At 43.1% G+C, this 23,158-nt stretch overlaps 1 protein-coding gene across 1 annotated transcript in view; it reads right to left on the minus strand.

Moving 5' to 3' along the window:
* Positions 1 to 23,158, minus strand: part of ndst1b (N-deacetylase/N-sulfotransferase (heparan glucosaminyl) 1b) — a 153,535-nt gene that overhangs the window by 72,610 nt on the left and 57,767 nt on the right. The window lies entirely within an intron of this gene.

Raw genomic sequence — 23,158 nt, forward strand, 5'->3', positions numbered from 1 at the left:
CGCTTCACTTTCTCAATCCTTTCCTTTCCTGTTTCATTTAAAGCATTGACAGTAAAGACTCGATGACTCGATGAAAAAGCGAACACACTTGAGCAGCTCAGAATATCAGTGCAGCACTTACTGATCTTTAAAGCCACTGGCCACGTCCTGAAGCCAGTGAGGGTGCCTGGGCTGAGCCGATGTGACAAAAGCTGGCAGATAGAATCAGATACTATGCCACGCAAGACTAACTTCTCCCGAGCATTAACTGCAGGCAAGTCGAGGAATCAAAGAATGACCGATTCAAACTCGCAGTAATGAAGGGTTTTCAGGAGACACGGTGACGGCAGTCGTGCTAAAGCATGAAAAGCTGGCAGACTGACACTAATGCAGGTTCTGATCATTACCAGTTTGTTCCATTTCATTCTATTTTCAGTTACAGCCGTGACTCCAACCCCTGGTCTGTACTTTTTCCCCTGCATTATCCCACCTACATACATCTAGCAAGGGCTGGTTTATTGGTTTCAGTGCACTATAACCAGTCTTAAAAAGAGTGTAAATGCTATAACCTCTGTGATGGTCAATTTTAGTTCTACAGAAGTGTTTTAGAAGCCAAATGATTCATTATGGTTAAGGCCCTAACTGAAATGAGCCGTTTCCCATGAAATATGCAATTTGCTGTGAAATTCAAAATTTAAGGTTTGTGTTTAGCGATTTAAAATTTTTCATTTACACAGCATATAGGGTGGCACAGTGGCTTAGTGGGTAGCACTGTCGCCTCACAGCAAGAAGGTCCTGGGTTCGATCCCCAGGTGGGGCGGTCCGGGTCCTTTCTGTGTGGAGTTTGCATGTTCTCCCCGTGTCTGCGTGGGTTTCCTCCGGGTGCTTTGGTTTCCTCCCACAGTCCAAAGACATGCATTTAAAATTGTCTAAATTGTCCTAGACTGTGTTCGATATAACCTTGTGAACTGATGAACCTTGTGTAATGAGTAACTACCGTTCCTGTCATTAATGTAACCAAAGTGTAAAACATGACGTTAAAATCCTAATAAACAAACAAACAAACACAGCATATAAAATATGAGGCGGTCCTAGCCTAATGTAACAGACTTTTCTGTGCTGTAATGTGCTGACAATATGTACAGTGTATCACAAAAGTGAGTACACCCCTCACATTTCTGCAAATATTTTATTATATCTTTTCATGGGACAACACTATAGAAATAAAACTTGGATATAACTTAGAGTAGTCAGTGTACAGCTTGTATAGCAGTGTAGATTTACTGTCTTCTGAAAATAACTCAACACACAGCCATTAATGTCTAAATGGCTGGCAACATAAGTGAGTACACCCCACAGTGAACATGTCCAAATTGTGCCCAGTGTCAATATTTTGTGTGACCACCATTATTATCCAGCACTGCCCTAACCCTCCTGGGCATGGAATTCACCAGAGCTGCACAGGTTGCTACTGGAATCCTCTTCCACTCCTCCATGATGACATCACGGAGCTGGTGGATGTTAGACACCTTGAACTCCTCCACCTTCCACTTGAGGATGCGCCACAGGTGCTCAATTGGGTTTAGTTCATCACCTTTACCTTCAGCTTCCTCAGCAAGGCAGTTGTCATCTTGGAGGTTGTGTTTGGGGTCGTTATCCTGTTGGAAAACTGCCATGAGGCCCAGTTTTCGAAGGGAGGGGATCATGCTCTGTTTCAGAATGTCACAGTACATGTTGGAATTCATGTTTCCCTCAATGAACCGCAGCTCCCCAGTGCCAGCAACACTCATGCAGCCCAAGACCATGATGCTACCACCACCATGCTTGACTGTAGGCAAGATACAGTTGTCTTGGTACTTCTCACCAGGGCGCCGCCACACATGCTGGACACCATCTGAGCCAAACAAGTTTATCTTGGTCTCATCAGACCACAGGGCATTCCAGTAATCCATGTTCTTGGACTGCTTGTCTTCAGCAAACTGTTTGCGGGCTTTCTTGTGCGTCAGCTTCCTTCTGGGATGACGACCATGCAGACCGAGTTGATGCAGTGTGCGGCGTATGGTCTGAGCACTGACAGGCTGACCTCCCACGTCTTCAACCTCTGCAGCAATGCTGGCAGCACTCATGTGTCTATTTTTTAAAGCCAACCTCTGGATATGACGCAGAACATGTGGACTCAACTTCTTTGGTCGACCCTGGCGAAGCCTGTTCCGAGTGGAACCTGTCCTGGAAAACCGCTGTATGACCTTGGCCACCATGCTGTAGCTCAGTTTCAGGGTGTTAGCAATCTTCTTATAGCCCAGGCCATCTTTGTGGAGAGCAACAATTCTATTTCTCACATCCTCAGAGAGTTCTTTGCCATGAGGTGCCATGTTGAATATCCAGTGGCCAGTATGAGAGAATTGTACCCAAAACACCAAATTTAACAGCCCTGCTCCCCATTTACACCTGGGACCTTGACACATGACACCAGGGAGGGACAACGACACATTTGGGCACAATTTGGACATGTTCACTGTGGGGTGTACTCACTTATGTTGCCAGCTATTTAGACATTAATGGCTGTGTGTTGAGTTATTTTCAGAAGACAGTAAATCTACACTGCTATACAAGCTGTACACTGACTACTCTAAGTTATATCCAAGTTTCATGTCTATAGTGTTGTCCCATGAAAAGATATAATGAAATATTTGCAGAAATGTGAGGGGTGTACTCACTTTTGTGATACACTGTATGTGTTTACCTTTTGACCGCATTTTGTCCCTTTGGGGATTCCATAAACAATAGAAAAGTATGCTTCTCTACACATGTGCTCATCTCTCTGTAGTCTGTGCTGTGCCTCAAAAAAAAAAAACAAGCCAGTAGAGGTGGCACAGTGGCTCAGTGGGAAGCACTGTTGCCTCACAGCAAAAAGGTCCTGGGTTCAATCCCCAGGTGGGGTGGTCCGGGTCCTTTCTGTTTGGAGTTTGCATGTTCTCCCGGTGTCTGCGTGGGTTTCCTCCGGGAGCTCCGGTTTCCTCCCACAGTCCAAAGACATGCAAGTGAGGTGAATTGGAAATACAAAATTGTCCATGACTGTGTTCGACATTAAATTTGTGAACTGATGAATCTTGTGTAATGAGTAACTACCGTTTCTGTCAGGAATGTAACCAAAGTGTAAAACATGACGTTAAAATCCTAATAAACAAACAAACAAACAAGCCAGTAAAGTATTATGTTCCTGATAGTTTGTCTATGTACAGTTTATTTCTTTCTTTATAAACTCAGCAAAATCTAAAGACACTCGGTTACACTAGCAGTCAGATACACAAAATGTCCAAGATGTCAAAGTCTAAAGCAGCTAAAAACATGACTCAGGTAACTGAGTTTGAAAAACTCCCAACCGATTACGTGGACGCAAAGGGGGGGTTGTCAAAACACGGACGAGTATTTTTGTCTTTCATCTACTGTATTAAGGTAGGCTGTGCTGTGTATTGTCACTTCCATTCATTCTATTATTTAATTTATAAGTGTAATTTAATGACTGCTGTGAAATGTGGCACTTGTCTTTAAAAATCCGTGAAATCTGTGATTTCTGAAAAACAAGGTCCATGAAATTAAGCACATTTTGTTTATGAAATAGAAACAACATTTTCCATTTTACTTTGTTCGGACTTGCTTGACAGCCTTAGTGAAGAGACCACTGTTCCACCCATCTGTGTACTCTTGTACTAACCAACAATTCTTTCTTATGATAATCTTGGGATCTAAATGTACTAAAATTGTCTCCAAGTGACTATATACTATAATCAGATTTCTGAGATCAGTACAGAGCTTTCTAGACTCCCCCACTGTAAAAATGTGCCCTTACTCTAATGTGTGCAGTTAAATGAGTTTTGTTAGTACACGCTCACAGGCCTCTAGCTAAAGTCAACCATTATTACTAATGGTTGTAATTAGAAAACTGTGTCACAAAGGTAAATTATGTGGCGTTTGGGTGGTGGAGCAGTGTAACGTGCTAGCAGTCCCAGCATTGCCACCCAAATTAACAATTGGTCGTGTTAGAGGGAGAAAAGGTCAGACAGGGTCTCTACCCAGCACTGGCAGGTGATAAGAGGCAGCTGGCGACTGGACGCGTGATGGTCCACAGTGCGCCACGGCTAGAACGTGTGCAGTAGCCAACTGCATCTTTTCACCTGCCCGAGGTGAGTTCATATGTGGATCAGCTTTGTGTACAGAAAGACACACCCTGTCCACTTTATCCCTCAGCCGGCAGAGGTCGTAATTGCCTCAGTTATGAGGAGTTCCTATCCGGCTCCCACCCTGTATGAACAACAGCCAATCGTTGTTCACGTAGCCGCCCAGCCCAGACGGATGGCTGAGCAGAGTCTCGAACCGACGAGTTCAAAATGTCAGCTCTGGTGCGCTAGCGTGTTTTACCGCTGTGCCACCTGAGCGCCCCTTAAAAGGTTTTTGAGATTTATTTATTTAATTTATTAAGATGTTTTACGGATGAAAGGATAGGTAATTCTCTTTTGTGCATTTTCCCCCAATTTCACCTCCAATCTAGTCAATTACCCGATTACATTATGCTTCCTCTCTACTGATGTTGATCTCCACTCTGACTGAGGAGAGCCGTGACTAACACACACCCCCTCTGACGTGTGCAGTAGCTGACTGCATCTTTTCACCTGCATGAGGCGAGTTCATATGTGGGTCAGCTTTGTGTACAGAGAGACACACCCTGATCAACGCATTATTCCTCGACTCGAGGAGTCCCTATCCGGATCCCACCCTGTATGAACAGGGTGGCAGAGCTGAGATTAGAACCGGTGAGTTCTGGTGTGCTAGCGTGTTTTACCCCTGTGCCACCTGAGCACCCCTTAAAAGGTTTTTGAGATTGATTTATTAATTTGTAACAGTGGTTATATTAATGGCAGGAATAGTAGGTGATTCTAAAAGGTTCTAAAAGATGATTTACTGATTCTGCTGATATAGAACAGTGCAAATATAGCAATAGCATCACAGAGGTCAATCATCATTTTAAAGATTAATATCTTGCTTTGAATATTCTTATTAGATTATATAAATGTCACAAACTGCTTTCTACTGTTGCTAGCTACATTTAATTGACCATACAGTTCTATACCATTAACAGAACTAACTGGGCAGCCTATTTAGAATAACAGCATGCGATTCAAGGCACAACATGCGCCAATTGCTCTCAATATTTTGAGCTCTGCCTTTATGAAACATATGCCTATAAAATTGAACCTGAACTTGTGCTGAGTCTTTGCTTGCATTCTACTTCAAGCCAAAATCTCACAAGATTTGATCGAGAAGAGAGATCAATCTGGCCCCGCAACACCACACAAAAAACAGCTCCGTTCAGCAGATTGGCTCACAGCAGATTGTTCCGTTCTCAGCAGATTGTTGGGTTCGAAGGGAAAACAGGCCTTTTGTGAGAGGCTACAGAAAACTCCACACATATCACAGACAAACAGATTTGAACTGATCAAATAATGCTTACACAATTTTTTTTAATCCCTTTAATTTGACATTGCTTGCTGGCAATCCCCATCCTGTTAGGTTTTAGTGTTGGATTCCCCAGGGCTTAAAGGCTGGACAATCTGGACAAGGTCAGGGAAGTGTAATCCTAAATCCCTAATCCTGTTAATCCCGGCCGGACCAAATGCACAACGAGTGATGAACGGATGCACAGAGTGCACCAAGTGTTAAAACAGACTGTGCTGGTTTAAAGCTTCTCTGCAAATGATTCAGATGCACAGGATGCGTCTGATAAACAATCTGTGGAAGGCCATCACAGCCAGAAATCAAAAAGCTACATTTAAGACCAAACGTGTTTTATTATTCAAAGTAGGAAAAATGTAATCACACAATTTTACTTTTTAAAATCAGGTTTAGCCCTCACGCTCTGTTTGGGGTCCCTGAGACCCCAGGGTATATTGATATAAATTCCAAACACCCCTGTAATTATACACCGCTGTTTGGGGCGTCAGAGACCCCAGAGCTAAAATACATGATTAAAGACAATAGATTTATGGTGCTGAGAATAGAGCTGACTCATGTACACACACACATACACCCCCCCCACACACACAAACACAAACACACAAACACTATCACATAAACACACACACAATCACACACAATCACATACAATCACATACACACAAATTCACATACACACAATCACATACACTATCACACACAAAAACAGACAAAATGACACACACACAAACACACAAACACACAAACACACAATCACATACACACAAACACAGACAAAATCACATGCACACAAACACACACACACACAGACAGACACACAGAAAGAGACACACACACAAACACACACACAGACAATCACATACACACAGACACACAATCACATACACAGACACACAAACCCACAGACACACACAAACACACACGCACAAACACACACACACAATTACATACACACACACACTGAAACATACATGCACAAACACACACAGACACAAACAATTACATACACACACAAACACATACACACACAACCCCACTCACACACACACTCTCTTTCTCACACATACACAATCACATAGACACACAAAAACACACACACACAAACACACATAAATACACACACAAACACAATCACATACACATACAATCACATACACACAAACATACAAAATCACATACACACAAACATACAAAATCACATACACACGCACACAAACACACAAACACACACAAGCACATACACACACAACTCAGTGTAATTTTATTTTACCCACAATGGACTCCAAAAAACAATACAGTGAAGTCACTGTCATCAGAACACAAGTACTCATACACTAATACTCATCAGATAAATTGCTTCGGTTGTAAATTCATTCATTTAATCCAGGCTTAATGTTTCACTACCTTGATCACGACTGAAACCGGTATCAATCTTACAAAATGCTGATTGGTCCATCCCCAGTGTGTCTATCTATATCTGGAAAAACAAACAGACAGCCGCTGATCGTTGGACCACGGCAGCTTAAGACACCTGTGATTGGGAAGATGTGTGGTTGCTTGCTGTTAAATTGAGTTATGTAGTGCAGAAAGCAGAGAAGGAAATCAATCTTCTTTGTGGGCTCTTACAAGCTCTCCAGCATCAGACCGAATTCACTGAACTTCATCCCGAACCTCTCAGTGTGCTCTCACATCCTGCCCTTCCACACACTGTGCGGCGTGCTGGTAAACACTCCTGCCAGCCTGCACACGGCGTGCTGCCACTGTTCCGTCGCTCGGCCATCTGTGCCAAGAACTGGCACCGAGCTCATACAAACCCCCACGCAAAACATGCTCTGCACCGAGCCGTGCACCCACCGCACTGCCTTCTCTCATCAGTGAGCTCAATCTCTGATGCTCTAGTATCTCGGCTTTAAAAGATGAGACCCTGATCACTCACTCTCGAGAACTGTGGAAGAGAAAAAGAGAGGTGATGGTGGTGGATGTGTCTGGAAATTAGGCTTGGGAATAAGGGGGAAATCTGCAGTGCTGATTTTGATGCCATGAGATGAGCAGTAAAAGCACTGAGGGGGAAAAGGCATGCACCTTTCTGCTTGCTTAGTTTCATTTCTATTTTTTATTTACAAAAATTAAAAAGCAGCAGTCCAACAGCGAAATAATTCTGTTATCAATTTATTTATTAGGATTTTAACGTCATGTTTTACACAATTTCTTTACATTCATGACAGGAACGGTAGTTACTCATTACACAAGATTCATCAGTTCACAAGTTTTATGTCAAACACAGTCATGAATTTTGTATCTCTAATTCACCTCACTTGCATGTCTTTGGACTGTGGGAGAGGAAACCCACGCAGACACCCGGAGAACATGCAAACTCCACACAGAAAGGACCCGGACCGCCCCACCTGGGGGTTGAACTTAGGACCTTCTTGCTGTGAGGCGACAGTGCTACCCACTGAGAATTAACAAAACATTTCTGTTTGTGATGGCTCAAAAAGTACTGGGCTGTTTTATTAAAGGCACTAATGGATGCTGGAGTGGCGCAGTGGTCTAATGCTCTAGCACACTACTGCAGAGCCACCGACCTTGTCTGGGTGTCCACACAGTTGGCCGCGTTTAAAGGAGCGAAAGTCGGACAGGGTCTCCTCCCACTGCCGCTGCAATATGCTGCACAATCACTTGGGCTGCGTCCGAAATCGCATACATAAACAGTACGTACTGAATTCCAGGCAGTGCCTACTGCTTGGCCGGTAAAGCAGTAAGCTCTTTCAGTACGCACTCAGTATGCACGCAACCTTGGACGTCTTACTAACGTCACGTGATGCATGATGTCATATCGCCAGAGTTATAACTTTTATATACATTTTTAAATCAGACAAAATTAAAATTCTCTACAAAGCAGTGGCGATTTCTCTAAGACTGCAAGGGAAGCTCAGCTTCCCCTAACATGTCAAAAATTAAATGGTCAAATATGTACCGTTGTGTTAACATTTCATTAACTACAAATGCGTTAAAACACGTTCATCTCGAAGACGAGTTCGTTCAGAATCAGCTCCTTATCACAAATCACTGACTCGAACTTCTCATACATTCCCGTAGCGTCAATGCATTTGCCCGCAGAAGCTGAGCGTCTATTCACTTCTATGGGACTGCATGGAACGGTTTTTTTCATTGCTTCAAAACTCGCCGGTCATTGGATAAATGCCACGATTTTGTCCCACCCCCGGACGCTGAGCATCTCTGGGGGTGAATGGAGCTGTGGGCGGGTCTGGACGCGGAGCTTCTGCAAGATGATTGGAGGATCAGTCGAAAGGCTGAATCCTGTTTTGATTGACAGCTATTTTGAGATCTACATCGTCACTTAATCACTGGGAGCTTCAGTCCCATCGCGGATTTTGCGAGTGAAGTCGAAAGACAAACTGCAACCCATTTCTTGGTATTTGCTTGGTGAAATTACTTGACCATTTCCATTGTTTATTGTGTAAATAAAACACACTCATAGTATTTGTTTCAGTTTAACATAATTTCAACATTTCCTTGTTCGAGTTTAATATCGTTTCGTTAGTTCGTCCAATCAATCATTCATACTGCTGGCTAGGTCGGAGTGAACTAGCCAGCTAGCAAGGTGCACACGTTGGCAGACGATGCTAATATTGTCGACCTGATTTTGGCAAAGTCATTTGATAGTCTTCCTTACGAGGAGAAAGTTAGAATTAAACAGCAGGGCAGATCAACACCTAAGATTAATTTGGTGCAAAAAGTAAGTACAATGGGCCAAGGCCGTCTAAGCAGCCTAGCTCTGCTGGCCATTGAGAGGACACTGGTCAAGTCCCTGGAAAAGACGCCTACTTGGTACGATAGGATCACAGGCCATTTGGGGGTTTGGGGGTGTAAAATAATGGAGCTTAGCGTGGCTCTCCGTACATAATATGGCTTTGTGTGAGAACCCAAGTGTTAAGAAGCGTCCACACGGGTTGGAGGGGGCGTGTACTGATTTGGCAGTCCTTGATCAGATCAGAGGTTGCGCAACAGCAGAGGACTCACGATTGGGAATTGGAAATGATTAAATAATGAGATAAAGAAAGAAAAAAATCCACAAAAAGGCACTAAAATGCATTACTGACTACATTTCCAGGCCGCACCCAACATTTCCAAGTAAGCTCATGACACACTGAACCTTTATCAGGATGAAGAGATTATTAAGAAGAATAAATAAATTTCCCAGCCTGCTTTGCATTGGTCAATATAGTGGCACCATCATACTTAGCTTCTGATTTCCATTAAAATTAACCAAAAACAAACAAAAACACCAAACTGCTTCCAAACTAAGCCATAAGAGCAGCTTTCAGTGCCAAGACGTGCCAGGAAAGGAAAGTTTCAGCTGGTAAAACACGTCACATGATCTCATGGTAGTGTATATTCATGTTATGGGACAGTGGTAGTCTAGTGGGTAGAGCTTTGGGCTATCACCCGGAAGATTGGAGTTCAAATCCAGGCTCTGCTGTGCAGCCACAGTTGGGTCCTTGAGCAAGGCCCTTAACCCTGTCTGCTCCAGGGGCGCCGTACGATGGCTGACCCTGCGCTCTGACCCCAGCTTCCAAAACAAGCTGAGATATGCGAAGCAGGAATGTCATTGTACTGTACACCTGTATATGTATATATGACCAATAAAGTATATCTTCTATTTTCTTCTATATTAACCATTTAGTCTTTTGTACACAAGCCACTTGCCAAGGGGGGAGAGAAAAACAAACAGAAGTCAAATCCCTAAATCATTCTGTCATTGTTAATAGTTCTCATCAAAAAATCCTGATTAGACCAGTAACAGAGACGTTAAAAACACATCACGTCTGTAATCATTCAAAACGACCCAATTCCTTTAACATCAGGCCACGAAAACAAACAAACACAAACAGAACGGTGCAGAATTTTAAAAAGAATCGATAGTAATGCAGCGGGGACTGGGCCCGCAAACGTATAGTGTTTTAATGATGCACATTAGAGTCGTGAACACCTCCCCTGTTAGTTAAGCTGGATGAAAGCCCACAGGAAGCTCCATCACTGACAGGCCCTCCCTCCCTTTTATCTGCCTCAGTCAGGCCCAAAATGCATGTCTGATCCACAAACACCTTTGAGATGTCGGGTTTGTGAGCGGCATTTTAGAAGTGGATTTGAGCGAGAAATCAAAATAAATAAATGAGCTGCGACGCTAAAGATGTTCTCTGAAGGATTGGCTCAGTTCTGCTTCAGTGGAGTAAAAAAAATAATCACAAAACAAGCTGAATTCAGGTGCTAAAGGTCCTCCTGACACTGATCATTATTCAAGTGTTTAGCTATAATGTTAACAAGTTTAAACTTGTATTAAACCCGCTGGATTAACCGTATCTTTCTCTTTCTGCCATACAGTAACACACTGTTGGACTGCTTTTACACTGCATTATATGTTATCACTATAAATGTCAGTTATTTACTTAGCGGATAACTGACAAATCAGTACATGAATAGGTTCATTTTCATACCACAGCTAATGTTGGAATGAAAAGCAGAGCGCAAATAAATGCACAGTGTGCAGATGTCATAAGTAGAAAGCCTGTGCTGTGTCGATTTTGATCCTGAAGAATTTGACCCCCCTCAACTCATATAAAGAGGTGTGATAACTTGGCCAAGTGGCCTGGAGGTTACCGTGTTGAAATATTAGCAGGAACAGAGCAGAAAGTCGGAAGTTTAACTGTTCTTTCTTTTTCTTCTTTATTGTGCACAGGATATAAAAATATTCACCAGTCCATAAAGATCTTTCACCAGCAGTAATTCACACCACTACTTACAAACAAAATAAATAAATAAAATGCAGTATTACCACAGTCATTTTAGTTATCATGCCTTCACTAATCATACTAAAAATTCCCTCTCTCACTTCGGGTATAATCAGCAGTGAGTTTTGCGTTACAATTCAGTCTCTCTCTCTCTTTCTCTGCAGTGAGACAGTCCCTCTAGAAAAAATACCCCCACCATATCTTTGACTTACCCTTAAATACTTATAGCCCCTCCCACTGGACTAAACCAATATTACACTCAGGTATTCTCAAGGAAAACCAACATGTCCCAAACTTACAACCAAAGCTTTAAATAGTTGGATCTAGTAGTCTTCACTTAATTCACATGCATGTTAAATATACAATATCAAAGTTAAGACTAACATCTTTTTGTTTTTCCAGGTCGACCTGTACCCCCTGTCCCTGTACCTGCACTCAATAATAAGGGCCCTAAAGTGTACATTGAAAATGCCAAACTAGCAGGTCATGCCACACAAGTCAAGCTGTTTTTACATTTAGTGAAGCGTACAGCATTCTCAACATTATACGCAGTGATTAGTTTGAGATTTTGATAGGCTTCCTTATTACACGCACTGGTGGGTTAAAAGAATTTGGCTAAAAAAAGAAAATCACACACCCTTCCGCCCTTAATTGTGTTTTTTGTCCTCGGGTTAATTGCCACTTATTTAAGGTTTCTTTCCTTTAATTTGTCAGCCATGTGTAGCTCCTTTTGTATTAGCAAGGCACTGAATCACCTGCTTTCCCACATGAACTTTTCTCTTCCCTACTCCTGATGTGAAGCAATGTGAATGTGAAGCATCATGAATTCCCAAAATAAAACTTGAGATCCAGTTTACACAGTGACATTTTCTGCTTATGTTACTCTTTTCCTGTGCTAAGCACTTTCAGAGTTTATTAAAAAAAAGTTTTGATTTGTACTTCGTTCCTGTTCGAGTGTCCTCAGCAGTCGCAGGAATACACAAGCAGTGCTACAGAGGATAATTGGCAGCGATGTGCATCCACTAGCGAAAGAGAACAAGGGCAGATATTACATGCCAGCCCAGATGCTTTGGAGCACCTTCGTCCCTTTCCTCTTAATTAGGCTGCACAACACGGAGGATGCTATTTTTAGATCCTCAAACTACCAAAGGCTGGAAAAGAACTGAAAAGGGAAGGTGGGGGGAGGGGGGAAGTGAGAAATGTCGCCTTTAGAGAACAGTGGCACTTCGAATGCTCCAACCGGCACACAGTGTGAGGAAAAAATTTGGGAGAGTAAAGCAGGATTGACTCTCTGGAGCTAAAATGCTAGCCCTTCACCAAACAGAGTTCAAGTCTCGGTACTGGCCGAGCCCTTATTTTACATTTTAAGCATTTAGCAGATGTTTTATCCAAAGTGACTTACAGTACTGTGGCAGTATATTGTCCGAGCAATTAAGGGTCAAGGGCCTTGCTCAAGGGCCCAACAGTGGCAACCTGGCAGTGGTGGGGCTTGATCAAGCAACTTTTTGATTACTAGTCCAGTACCTTAATCACTAGGCTACAACTGCCCCTTATTAGACACTGTTGGCCACGTCTGAGGGAGGAAAGGTTAAATAGGTTTTCTATACATTGCTGTCTGGTCTAGGCACCTGTGCCGAGTAGTGGAGGTACAATTAGGGCATAGCGTGACTCTGTAAGAATGAGAATCCATTGCTAGCTGGTGTAAAGATGCAGCCAGCAACTATGCACTTGTTGTCGGAAACGGCGGGTGCTAGTATGCAACCCTGTTTAGCCATCATGGGGGTGGTGCAAGCATCAAAGCAATTGTTCAGGGATTTTGAAATACAAATATTGGTGGGGGTGGGGGGATGCATTATATTAGTTTATTAGGATTTGAACATTATGTTTTACACTTTGGTTACATTCATGACAGGACAAACAGTTACTGGTTACACATGATTCATCAGTTTAAGTTCAAAGTCAAACACAGTCATGAGCAATTTTGTATCCACAGTTTACCAAACATACATGTCCTTTTAATGAGGGGAAACCGACACAGGGAGAACATGCAAACTACACAGAAAGGACCCAGAACATTCCATTTATACAGTACATTTCGTAATAGATGCAGACAGCCTTATACTCTGCAGCCTCTCTCTTTGAGAGTAAAGCACAAAGCCTGTTAGCTTTATAAGGATGGCCGCCAGTCTCTAGTCACGTGTTCACACTGCTAGTGTGAATCAGAGCGCCGTCAGGACGGATGGAACAGATTGTATAATCTGCCCATTCGAGCTTGCACACTATTGATCCCGGACAGCCACATAACCGAGGCTTTAAGAGGAAGATGTGGTGAAGTGCAGAGTTATTGGCTGTAATTACATTTGAACTAATATGATTGAGGCTAAATGGATTGCTCGTACGGTGATGGAGTAAGGAATGAAAGCTAACCCAGCTTTCCAGAGTTTGGACTATATTAGGATGAAACACTGCGTATGTGGCGAACCATAGTGCGTCAGGGTCAGTTCAATCAGTATTCTGGTACAAACCTCCTGGAATCTAATACAAACAATTAGCTGGTACTTTATAGTCTCATAGAGCATACTGCGGCTCTCCGTACATGATATGGCTTTGTGTGGGGAGGCAACACTAGCAGATGATAAGAACGGCTATAGATTGAACACGTGTCAGAGAGGGCGTGTGGTGTTTCGACTCTCCTTAATTAGATTGAGGGTTGTGGAGGTGTCAACAGATTTCAACAGACTAAACTGGGGAAAATTTTTTATTTTATTTATTAGGATTTTACTTCATGTTTTACACTTTGGTTACATTCATGACAGAAACGGTAGTTACTCATTACACAAGATTCATCAGTTCACAAGTTTTTTATTTTATTTTTATTTTTATTTTTTAATTTAGCACGTCCAATTTCATCCCATCTATCATCCTCTCATTAGTGCGGATTCCTGCTCCTGATTGGGGCTGACGAGGCCGTTCCACGCCTCCTCCGAAACGTGCACAGCCAATCGACCGTCTTATCACCCACACTTGACGAGTGTAGCGTGGCAGAGTACTGTGCACGGAGGATCACACACTCCGCCACACCCCCTCCCGTCTCCATACAGGCGCCACCAACCAGCCAGCAGAGGGCGCAACCGCCCCGTTCCTTGAGAGAGCATCCCCTACGGTCTCAAGTCCCGCCCCCCACCCGGACAAAAGGCCAATCGTTGTCCATAGCCGCCCAGCCTCGACCGTGAAGGCAGCTCCTTCGAAATCCAGCTCTGGTTGCAGCGCATGTCCTTTACCGCTGCGCCACCTGAGCGGCAGTTCACAAGTATTAATGGCAAACACAATCATGGACGATTTTGTATCTTTTGTATATTGCATGTCTGGACTGTGGGAGGAAACCGTAACTCCTGGAGGAAACCCACACAGACACGGGGAGAACATGCAAACTCCAACCAGAAAGGACCCAGACCGCTCCACCTTGGAATCGAACTCGGGACCTTCTTGCTGTGAGGTGACAGTGCTACCGACTGAGCCACCGCGCCGCCTGAAAATCCAGAAAAAGCTAATCCACTCTGCAAAGGCTTCTCTAGTACAACACAAATACAGTGGTACATTAAAACTTGACGTTAACTGGTTCTGGGAGTGGTGTTGAGTTTAAAAGGCGCTGAGTTTCAAGGTATTTTTTTACATAAGGATGTATGGGAAACATGTTAATGCGTTCTATGGTCCTGTGGAACTGCATATATTTTAGACTAATGTAAAATAATGGGGTTGTTTTTAACATTATACACTGAAAATAACACAAATATAATATAAAAACAATAAAATTCAACAAAAAACAGTTAAAAATCAATCATAAATACAACAAAACCTGCACTTTACCTTTACTTCTTTATTGCTTTCTTATCTTCTTAATTGTGAAGATGCTTGATCTGGGAATAATGTATTCCTTAGCGAGTTCGGTAGGTGTGCATTCACATGAGCACTTTTGCTCTGGCTGTGCCATTTTTTCCTATGGAGTATGGCAGTGCACAAAGCTTAACGTGACTTATTGCACTAAAATGAGGGAGCAATTTCATTAGTGAAGAGAACTCATAAGCAGTAATAATTAATAGAGGTTTATTGTTTCTATGTTGTTCTTTAAATACATTAAGTCATTTTAAGCTTTTTTAATTTAACGATAAGCATTTTAGATTCTCTGATTAAGCTGATTCTCACAATTTCTCAGCATCCCGAGCTATAACACAAGTTTAAAAGTGAAACAGGAGAAAATCCAGCTAAACACATATACGTGCGGATGCTTTTAGAGTGGATTTGATGGTTATTCTACACATATGCAGATTTGTCTCATATTCACACTTGTGATTGCTCAAGCCGAGTGCTGAACAAAACGGTGAGTTAAAGGGAAACGTCGAGTTTAAAGGTACAAATTTCTCGACAAAGGGCGTCAAGTTTCAAAAATCTCTAGTTTAGGGGACATCGAGTTACAAGGTACCACTGTATTTTTAATATTGTTTATTTGTTTATTAGGATTTTAACGTCATGTTTTTACACATTGGTTACATTCATGACAGAAACGATAGTTACTCATCACACAAGTCTATTCGATTCACAAGGTTATATCAAACACAGTCATGGACAATTTAGTATCTTCAATTTACCTCACGTGCATGTCTTTGGACTGTGGGAGGAAACCGGAGCTCCCGGAGGAAACCCACACAGACACGGGGAGAACATGCAAACTCCACACAGAAAGGACTCGGACCGCCCCACCTGGGGTTCGAACCCAGGACCTTCTTGCTGTGAGGCGACAGTGCTACCCACTAAGCCACCCTTTAATATTGTTAATGTCAGGACTTTGTTACAGACTGGTTTAGGAATATTGATTGGTCACCACAATCTGAGCATGATAAATCTTGCTGTTGTCATCCTGGAATCTGCCCACGCCATCAGGGAAGATTGATGATATTGATAAAACAGCCTTGTCATTCAGTACATTCAGCTAGTCCACATAACGCTGTGAGCCTAGACCTGACCAGCTTTATTCATTACACCAGCTTCCTTATTACCCTGATGCACTTATCGCTCTGGAATAGGGTAAATCTGGACTCAGACCACATGACCTTTTACTACTGCTTTAAAATCTTTCTGCTCGCTAGCGAAACGAAGCTGTTTTTCCGATTAACCTCACTACCAGTTTGCTTTCGTATGGCCAAGCAGAAGTCTAGTCCCATATGGAAATGCTCTTACTTTCACTGTTAAACATAGCCTAGTTCTACTGTGGATTTTTTTTTTTTTACAATTCGACATCACCAAGCGTTTAAGTGATCTACAATCATGGTCATTCAAAATTTCTTTCCGACCACATTTCTTCTGCAAAGTTGATGGTTTACCACCATCCCTCTAGCTCTAATATAACACGTTCTATGGGTCCTAAAACAATTCCAGTCATTTCAGCCTCCACTCTTTAGTCATTTTTTTTGTTTTGTTTTATGCAGGCCAGTAATACGACCCATCTGAAACACAGGAACATCGTTTCCACGACCACAGGATATGTCTACAACCGTAGTTGTTTGAGAGATGAGCAGTTACTCACTGTATGGTTCAGTGTTAGAGGAACTGTCAGCTGAAACATATTACTCACTGCAATAATTATCCAATCAATGGCTTCTAAGTACTTGATTATTTAAATCCAAACTGTGACCTTTGTGGCCAGGCAGTGTATTTCACTGTATTTCGTCTTGCTGGACTCAGGTGGACACAATTACAATTAAGTAATTTGGGATTCTGTTTTTGGTAGCCCTGATTCTTCCTTCCTACCTAACATATAAATGACCATAAAAAGAAGATCCAAATAAAGTAGAGTTCAGAGGACGAAACCAAACTTTAATAGTAAACAAAGCAGTTTTTTCATATGCGGATCAGCTTTGCGTACAGAGTCACACCCTGATTACACATTATCCCTCGTCTCTGTGCAGGCGCCATCAATCAGCCAGCAGGGGTCGTAATTGCATCAGTTATAAGGAATCCCCTTCAGCATCCTTCCTGAAAGAGCCAATCACTGTTTGTGTGGGCGCCCCGCCTGTCGGTTGCAGAGCTAAGATTCAAACCGACAAGTTTGAGCTGTCAGCTCTGGTGTGCTAGTATGTTTTACCTTAACACTTAACACCAAGAAGATTTAAAACATGTTTAACCCCTAACACCAAGTACTTTAAAAAAAAAAAAAAAAGAAGCATTTTCTCCCCATTTTCCTCCTGATTTAGCACACTCAGTTTTGTCTTCCACTGCTGAGAGATACCAGATTGCATCCGAGGAGAGCACGTCAATGTTCCAACACATGCACAGCCCTCCTCTTCTCGCCCCTGCATTCTGCACAGGCATCTCTTCCACCAATCAGGGTCCTTACACAGCATATGAAGATCCCACCCACACATGGCCAATCAGTATCTGCTGCAGGCACTTCCAATTGTGCCTGCCAGATGGCGCCCAGTCGACCGGTGGCATCGCTGAGTTTCAAAGCGAGGAATTCAGAATCTCGGCGCTGGTGTGCCAGCGGAATATCCCACTGCGCCACCTGGGCGCCGAACACCTGGTACTTTTATTAGGTCAGTCTACTCAGTTTAAGCACAGAAATCATTCTGTGCAACAGTACAATAGCAGTGTAAAAATATGAAGCAATAAAATGTAAAAACACTGCAGCATACGGAACCAAATCTCATTATCTGTAAAACTTCTCCAATTGTTCAAAACCTCATTATTTACAAGGCTGTTTGGCTGACTGACCGTTCTTCTCGAAGGGCTAGATGTCACAAGGACTTCATGACTATTCATTACCACCAATCACCAGCATTACAATATACCAGTCCTCCAAAGACTATTTCCATTTTAGAAGCAGAACAGAAGCCCTAAGCTCAGAATAAGATGGTCTCGGGTGCTCTCTGACGTAACATGAGAACAGAAATGACACGGATTCAAAAAGGAATGCGGAGAGAATACAGCGCATAGCTGGAGGCTTGGACCGAGTAACCAGGCTGGAATGAGATGATGAAAACGTAGCCAAGTTCCACTGTGCGCAGCCTTGTAACGGAGCTAAAATAACTAGTGTCAGTCTTTTTGGCATATTCTTTATGCCCCATGGCTCTTGGAAAATAAGAAAAGTGGGAGGGAGTGAAAAAAGAAAAACGAAAAGGGAAAAAAAAGAGGTGAAGGAGAAAGATGGGAGGGGCGAAAGGAAATTGAAAGGAAAGCCAGGCACAATGCATCACAATGACACAAGTGGGGGTGGAGGGCGAATTTCACGGGAAACAAATAAGATTGGCCGAGATTCATCATTGAGATTTATCGGCAAGCAGTTACATAAGAAGGATGACCACGCCATTAATCTCTAAATGGTCAGCTTTATGTGGAACAGTTTGGACATATATACACTACTTGGTCAAAAGTATGTTGACACCTGATTATGGAGTCTGGTGTTTCAGCCATTTTCAGCCTAGGTATATCAAATGACTTACATAAACAATATGGTCGCAATTTAGTGGAAAGAATTTGCTGAAGGCCTATACTTAGAGCCCTATTAATTTCACGGGAAAATGTGCTTAATTTCATGGACCTCGTGAAAGTGCCACATTCTGCAGCAGTCATTAAATTACCCCACGTCCACAGGATTGGTTGGGAGTTTTCCTCAGTTACCAGAGTTGTGTTTTTAGCTGCTTTAGACCAAGACATCTAGGACATTTTGACTAACCAAATGTATTTACACCGATCAGTTTATCGCCTTCACTTATCATATACAGGGGTTGGACAAAATAACTGAAACACCTGGTTTTAGACCACAATAATTTATTAGTATGGTGTAGGGCCTCCTTTTGCGGCCAATACAGCGTCAATTCGTCTTGGAAATGACATATACAAGTCCTGCACAGTGGTCAGAGGGATTTTAAGCCATTCTTCTTGCAGGATGGTGGCCAGGTCACTACGTGATGCTGGTGGAGGAAAACGTTTCCTGACTCGCTTCTCCAAAACACCCCAAAGTGGCTCAATAATATTTAGATCTGGTGACTGTGCAGGCCATGGGAGATGTTCAACTTCACTTTCATGTTCATCAAACCAATCTTTCACCAGTCTTGCTGTGTTTATTGGTGCATTGTCATCCTGATACACGGCACCGCCATTGGATGCACATGGTCCTCCAGAATGGTTCGGTAGTCCTTGGCAGTGACGCGCCCATCTAGCACAAGTATTGGGCCAAGGGAATGCCATGATATGGCAGCCCAAACCATCACTGATCCACCCCCATGCTTCACTCTGGGCATGCAACAGTCTGGGTGGTACGCTTCTTTGGGGCTTCTCCACACCGTAACTCTCCCGGATGTGGGGAAAACAGTAAAGGTGGACTCATCAGAGAACAATACATGTTTCACATTGTCCACAGCCCAAGATTTGCGCTCCTTGCACCATTGAAACCGACGTTTGGCATCGGCACGAGTGACCAAAGGTTTGGCTATAGCAGCCCGGCCGTGTATATCGACCCTGTGGAGCTCCCGACGGACAGTTCTGGTGGAAACAGGAGAGTTGAGGTGCACATTTAATTCTGCCGTGATTTGGGCAGCCGTGGTTTTATGTTTTTTGGATACAATCCGGGTTAGCACCCGAACATCCCTTTCAGACAGCTTCCTCTTGCGTCCACAGTTAATCCTGTTGGATGTGGTTTGTCCTTCTTGGTGGTATGCTGACATTACCCTGGATACCGTGGCTCTTGATACATCACAAAGACTTGCTGTCTTGGTCACAGATGCGCCAGCAAGACGTGCACCAACAATTTGTCCTCTTTTGAACTCTGGTATGTCACCCATAATGTTGTGTGCATTGCAATATTTTGAGCAAAACTGTGCTCTTACCCTGCTAATTGAACCTTCACACTCTGCTCTTACTGGTGCAATGTGCAATTAATGAAGATTGGCCACCAGACTGGTCCAATTTAGCCATGAAACCTCCCACACTAAAATGACAGGTATTTCAGTTATTTTGTCCAACCCCTGTAGAAGCACTTTGTAGTTCTACAATTACTGACTGTAGTCCATCTGTTTCTCTGCATGCTTTGTTAGCCCCTTTCATGCTGTTCTTCAATGGTCAGGACTCTCCCAGGACCACTACAGAGTAGGTATTATTTAGGTGGTGGATGATTCTCAGCACTGCAGTTACACTGACATGGTGGTGGTGTGTTAGTGTGTGTTGTGCTGGTATGAGTGAATAAGACACAGCAATGCTGATGGGGTTTTTAAACACCTCACTGTCACTGCTGGATTAAGAATAGTCCACCAACCAAAAATATATCCAGCCAACAGCGCCCCGTGGGCAGCGTCCTGTGACCACGGATGAAGGTCTATAAGATGACCAACTCAAACAGCAGCAATAGATGAGCGATCATCTCTGACTTCACATCTACAAGGTGAACCAACTAGGTAGGAGTGTCTAATAGAGTGGACAGTGAGTGGACACGGTATTTAAAAACTCCAGCAGCGCTGCTGTGTCTGATCCACTCATACCAGCACAACACACACTAACACACTAGAATGATCCACCACCTAAATAATACCTGCTCTGTGGGGGGTCCTGACCATTGAAGAACAGGGTGAAAGCAGGCTAAAACAGTATGTAGAGAAACAGATGGAACACAGTCAGTAATTGTACTTTAACTTTAAATTGCTTCTATATTACTAAACAAAGGAGCATGTTCAGTGACAGGTTGCTGTCTCAGAGCTGCTCCACGGACAGGCTTAGAAAGTCATTCGTACCCAGAGCCATTAGGCTCTACAACTCCACCAGGCAGGGACGGCTGACTGTAGCTAAAGAGTGAGGGTTTCTAGTGTAGCCATGTGTGTACGTACTGTATACAGTGTATCACAAAAGTGAGTACACCCCTCACATTTCTGCAGATATTTAAGTATATCTTTTCATGGGACAACACTGACAAAATTACACTTTGACACAATGAAAAGTAGTCTGTGTGCAGCTTATATAACAGTGTAAATTTATTCTTCCCTCAAAATAACTCAATATACAGCCATTAATGTCTAAACCACCGGCAACAAAAGTGAGTACACCCCTAAGAGACTACACCCCTAAATGTCCAAATTGAGCACTGCTTGTCATTTTCCCTCCAAAATGTCATGTGACTCGTTAGTGTTACTAGGTCTCAGGTGTGCATAGGGAGCAGGTGTGTTCAATTTAGTAGTACAGCTCTCACACTCTCTCATACTGGTCACTGAAAGTTCCAACATGGCACCTCATGGCAAAGAACTCTCTGAGGATCTTAAAAGACGAATTGTTGCGCTACATGAAGATGGCCAAGGCTACAAGAAGATTGCCAACACCCTGAAACTGAGCTGCAGCACAGTGGCTAAGATCATCCAGCATTTTAAAAGAGCAGGGTCCACTCAGAACAGACCTCGCGTTGGTCGTCCAAAGAAGCTGAGTGCACGTGCTCAGCGTCACATCCAACTGCTGTTTTTGAAAGATAGGCGCAGGAGTGCTGTCAGCATTGCTGCAGAGATTGAAAAGGTGGGGGGTCAGCCTGTCAGTGCTCAGACCATACGCCGCACACTACATCAAATTGGTCTGCATGGCTGTCACCCCAGAAGGAAGCCTCTTCTGAAGTCTCTACACAAGAAAGCCCGCAAACAGTTTGCTGAAGACATGTCAACAAAGGACATGGATTACTGGAACCATGTCCTATGGTCTGATGAGACCAAGATTAATTTGTTTGGTTCAGATGGTCTCAAGCATGTGTGGCGGCAATCAGGTGAGGAGTACAAAGATAAGTGTGTCATGCCTACAGTCAAGCATGGTGGTGGGAATGCCATGGTCTGGGGCTGCATGAGTGCGGCAGGTGTTGGGAAGTTACATTTCATTGAGGGACACATGAACTCCAATATGTACTGTGAAATACTAAGCAGAGCATGATCCCCTTCCTCCGGAAACTGGGTCGCAGGGCAGTGTTCCAGCATGATAATGACCCCAAACACACCTCTAAGACGACCACTGCTTTATTGAAGAGGCTGAGGGTAAAGGTGATGGACTGGCCAAGCATGTCTCCAGACCTAAACCCAATAGAACATCTTTGGGGCATCCTCAAGCGGAAGGTGGAGGAGCGCAAAGTCTCGAATATCCGCCAGCTCCGTGATGTCGTCATGGAGGAGTGGAAAAGCATTCCAGTGGCAACCTGTGAAGCTCTGGTAAACTCCATGCCCAGGAGAGTTAAGGCACTTCTGTGAAATAATGGTGGCCACACAAAATATTGACACTTCAGGAACTTTCACTAAGGGGTGTACTCACTTTTGTTGCCGGTGGTTTAGACATTAATGGCTGTATATTGAGTTATTTTGAGGGAAGAATAAATTTACACTGTTATATAAGCTGCACACAGACTACTTTTCATTGTGTCAAAGTGTCATTTTGTCAGTGTTGTCCCATGAAAAGTTATACTTCAATATCTGCAGAAATGTGAGGGGTGTACTCACTTTTGTGATACACTGTATATACACCTGCACATGCACATGTATACATGTGTGTATATACAGTGTATCACAAAAGTGAGTACACCCCTCACATTTCTGCAAATATTTGATTATATCTTTTCATGGGACAACACTATAGAAATAAAACTTGGATATAACTTAGAGTAGTCAGTGTACAACTTGTATAGCAGTGTAGATTTACTGTCTTCTGAAAATAACTCAACACACAGCCATTAATGTCTAAATGGCTGGCAACATAAGTGAGTACACCCCACAGTGAACATGTCCAAATTGTGCCCAAAGTGTCAATATTTTGTGTGACCACCATTATTATCCAGCACTGCCTTAACCCTC

This window comes from Trichomycterus rosablanca, chromosome 16 (genome assembly GCF_030014385.1).
Source record: "Trichomycterus rosablanca isolate fTriRos1 chromosome 16, fTriRos1.hap1, whole genome shotgun sequence".
NCBI lineage: Eukaryota > Metazoa > Chordata > Actinopteri > Siluriformes > Trichomycteridae > Trichomycterus > Trichomycterus rosablanca.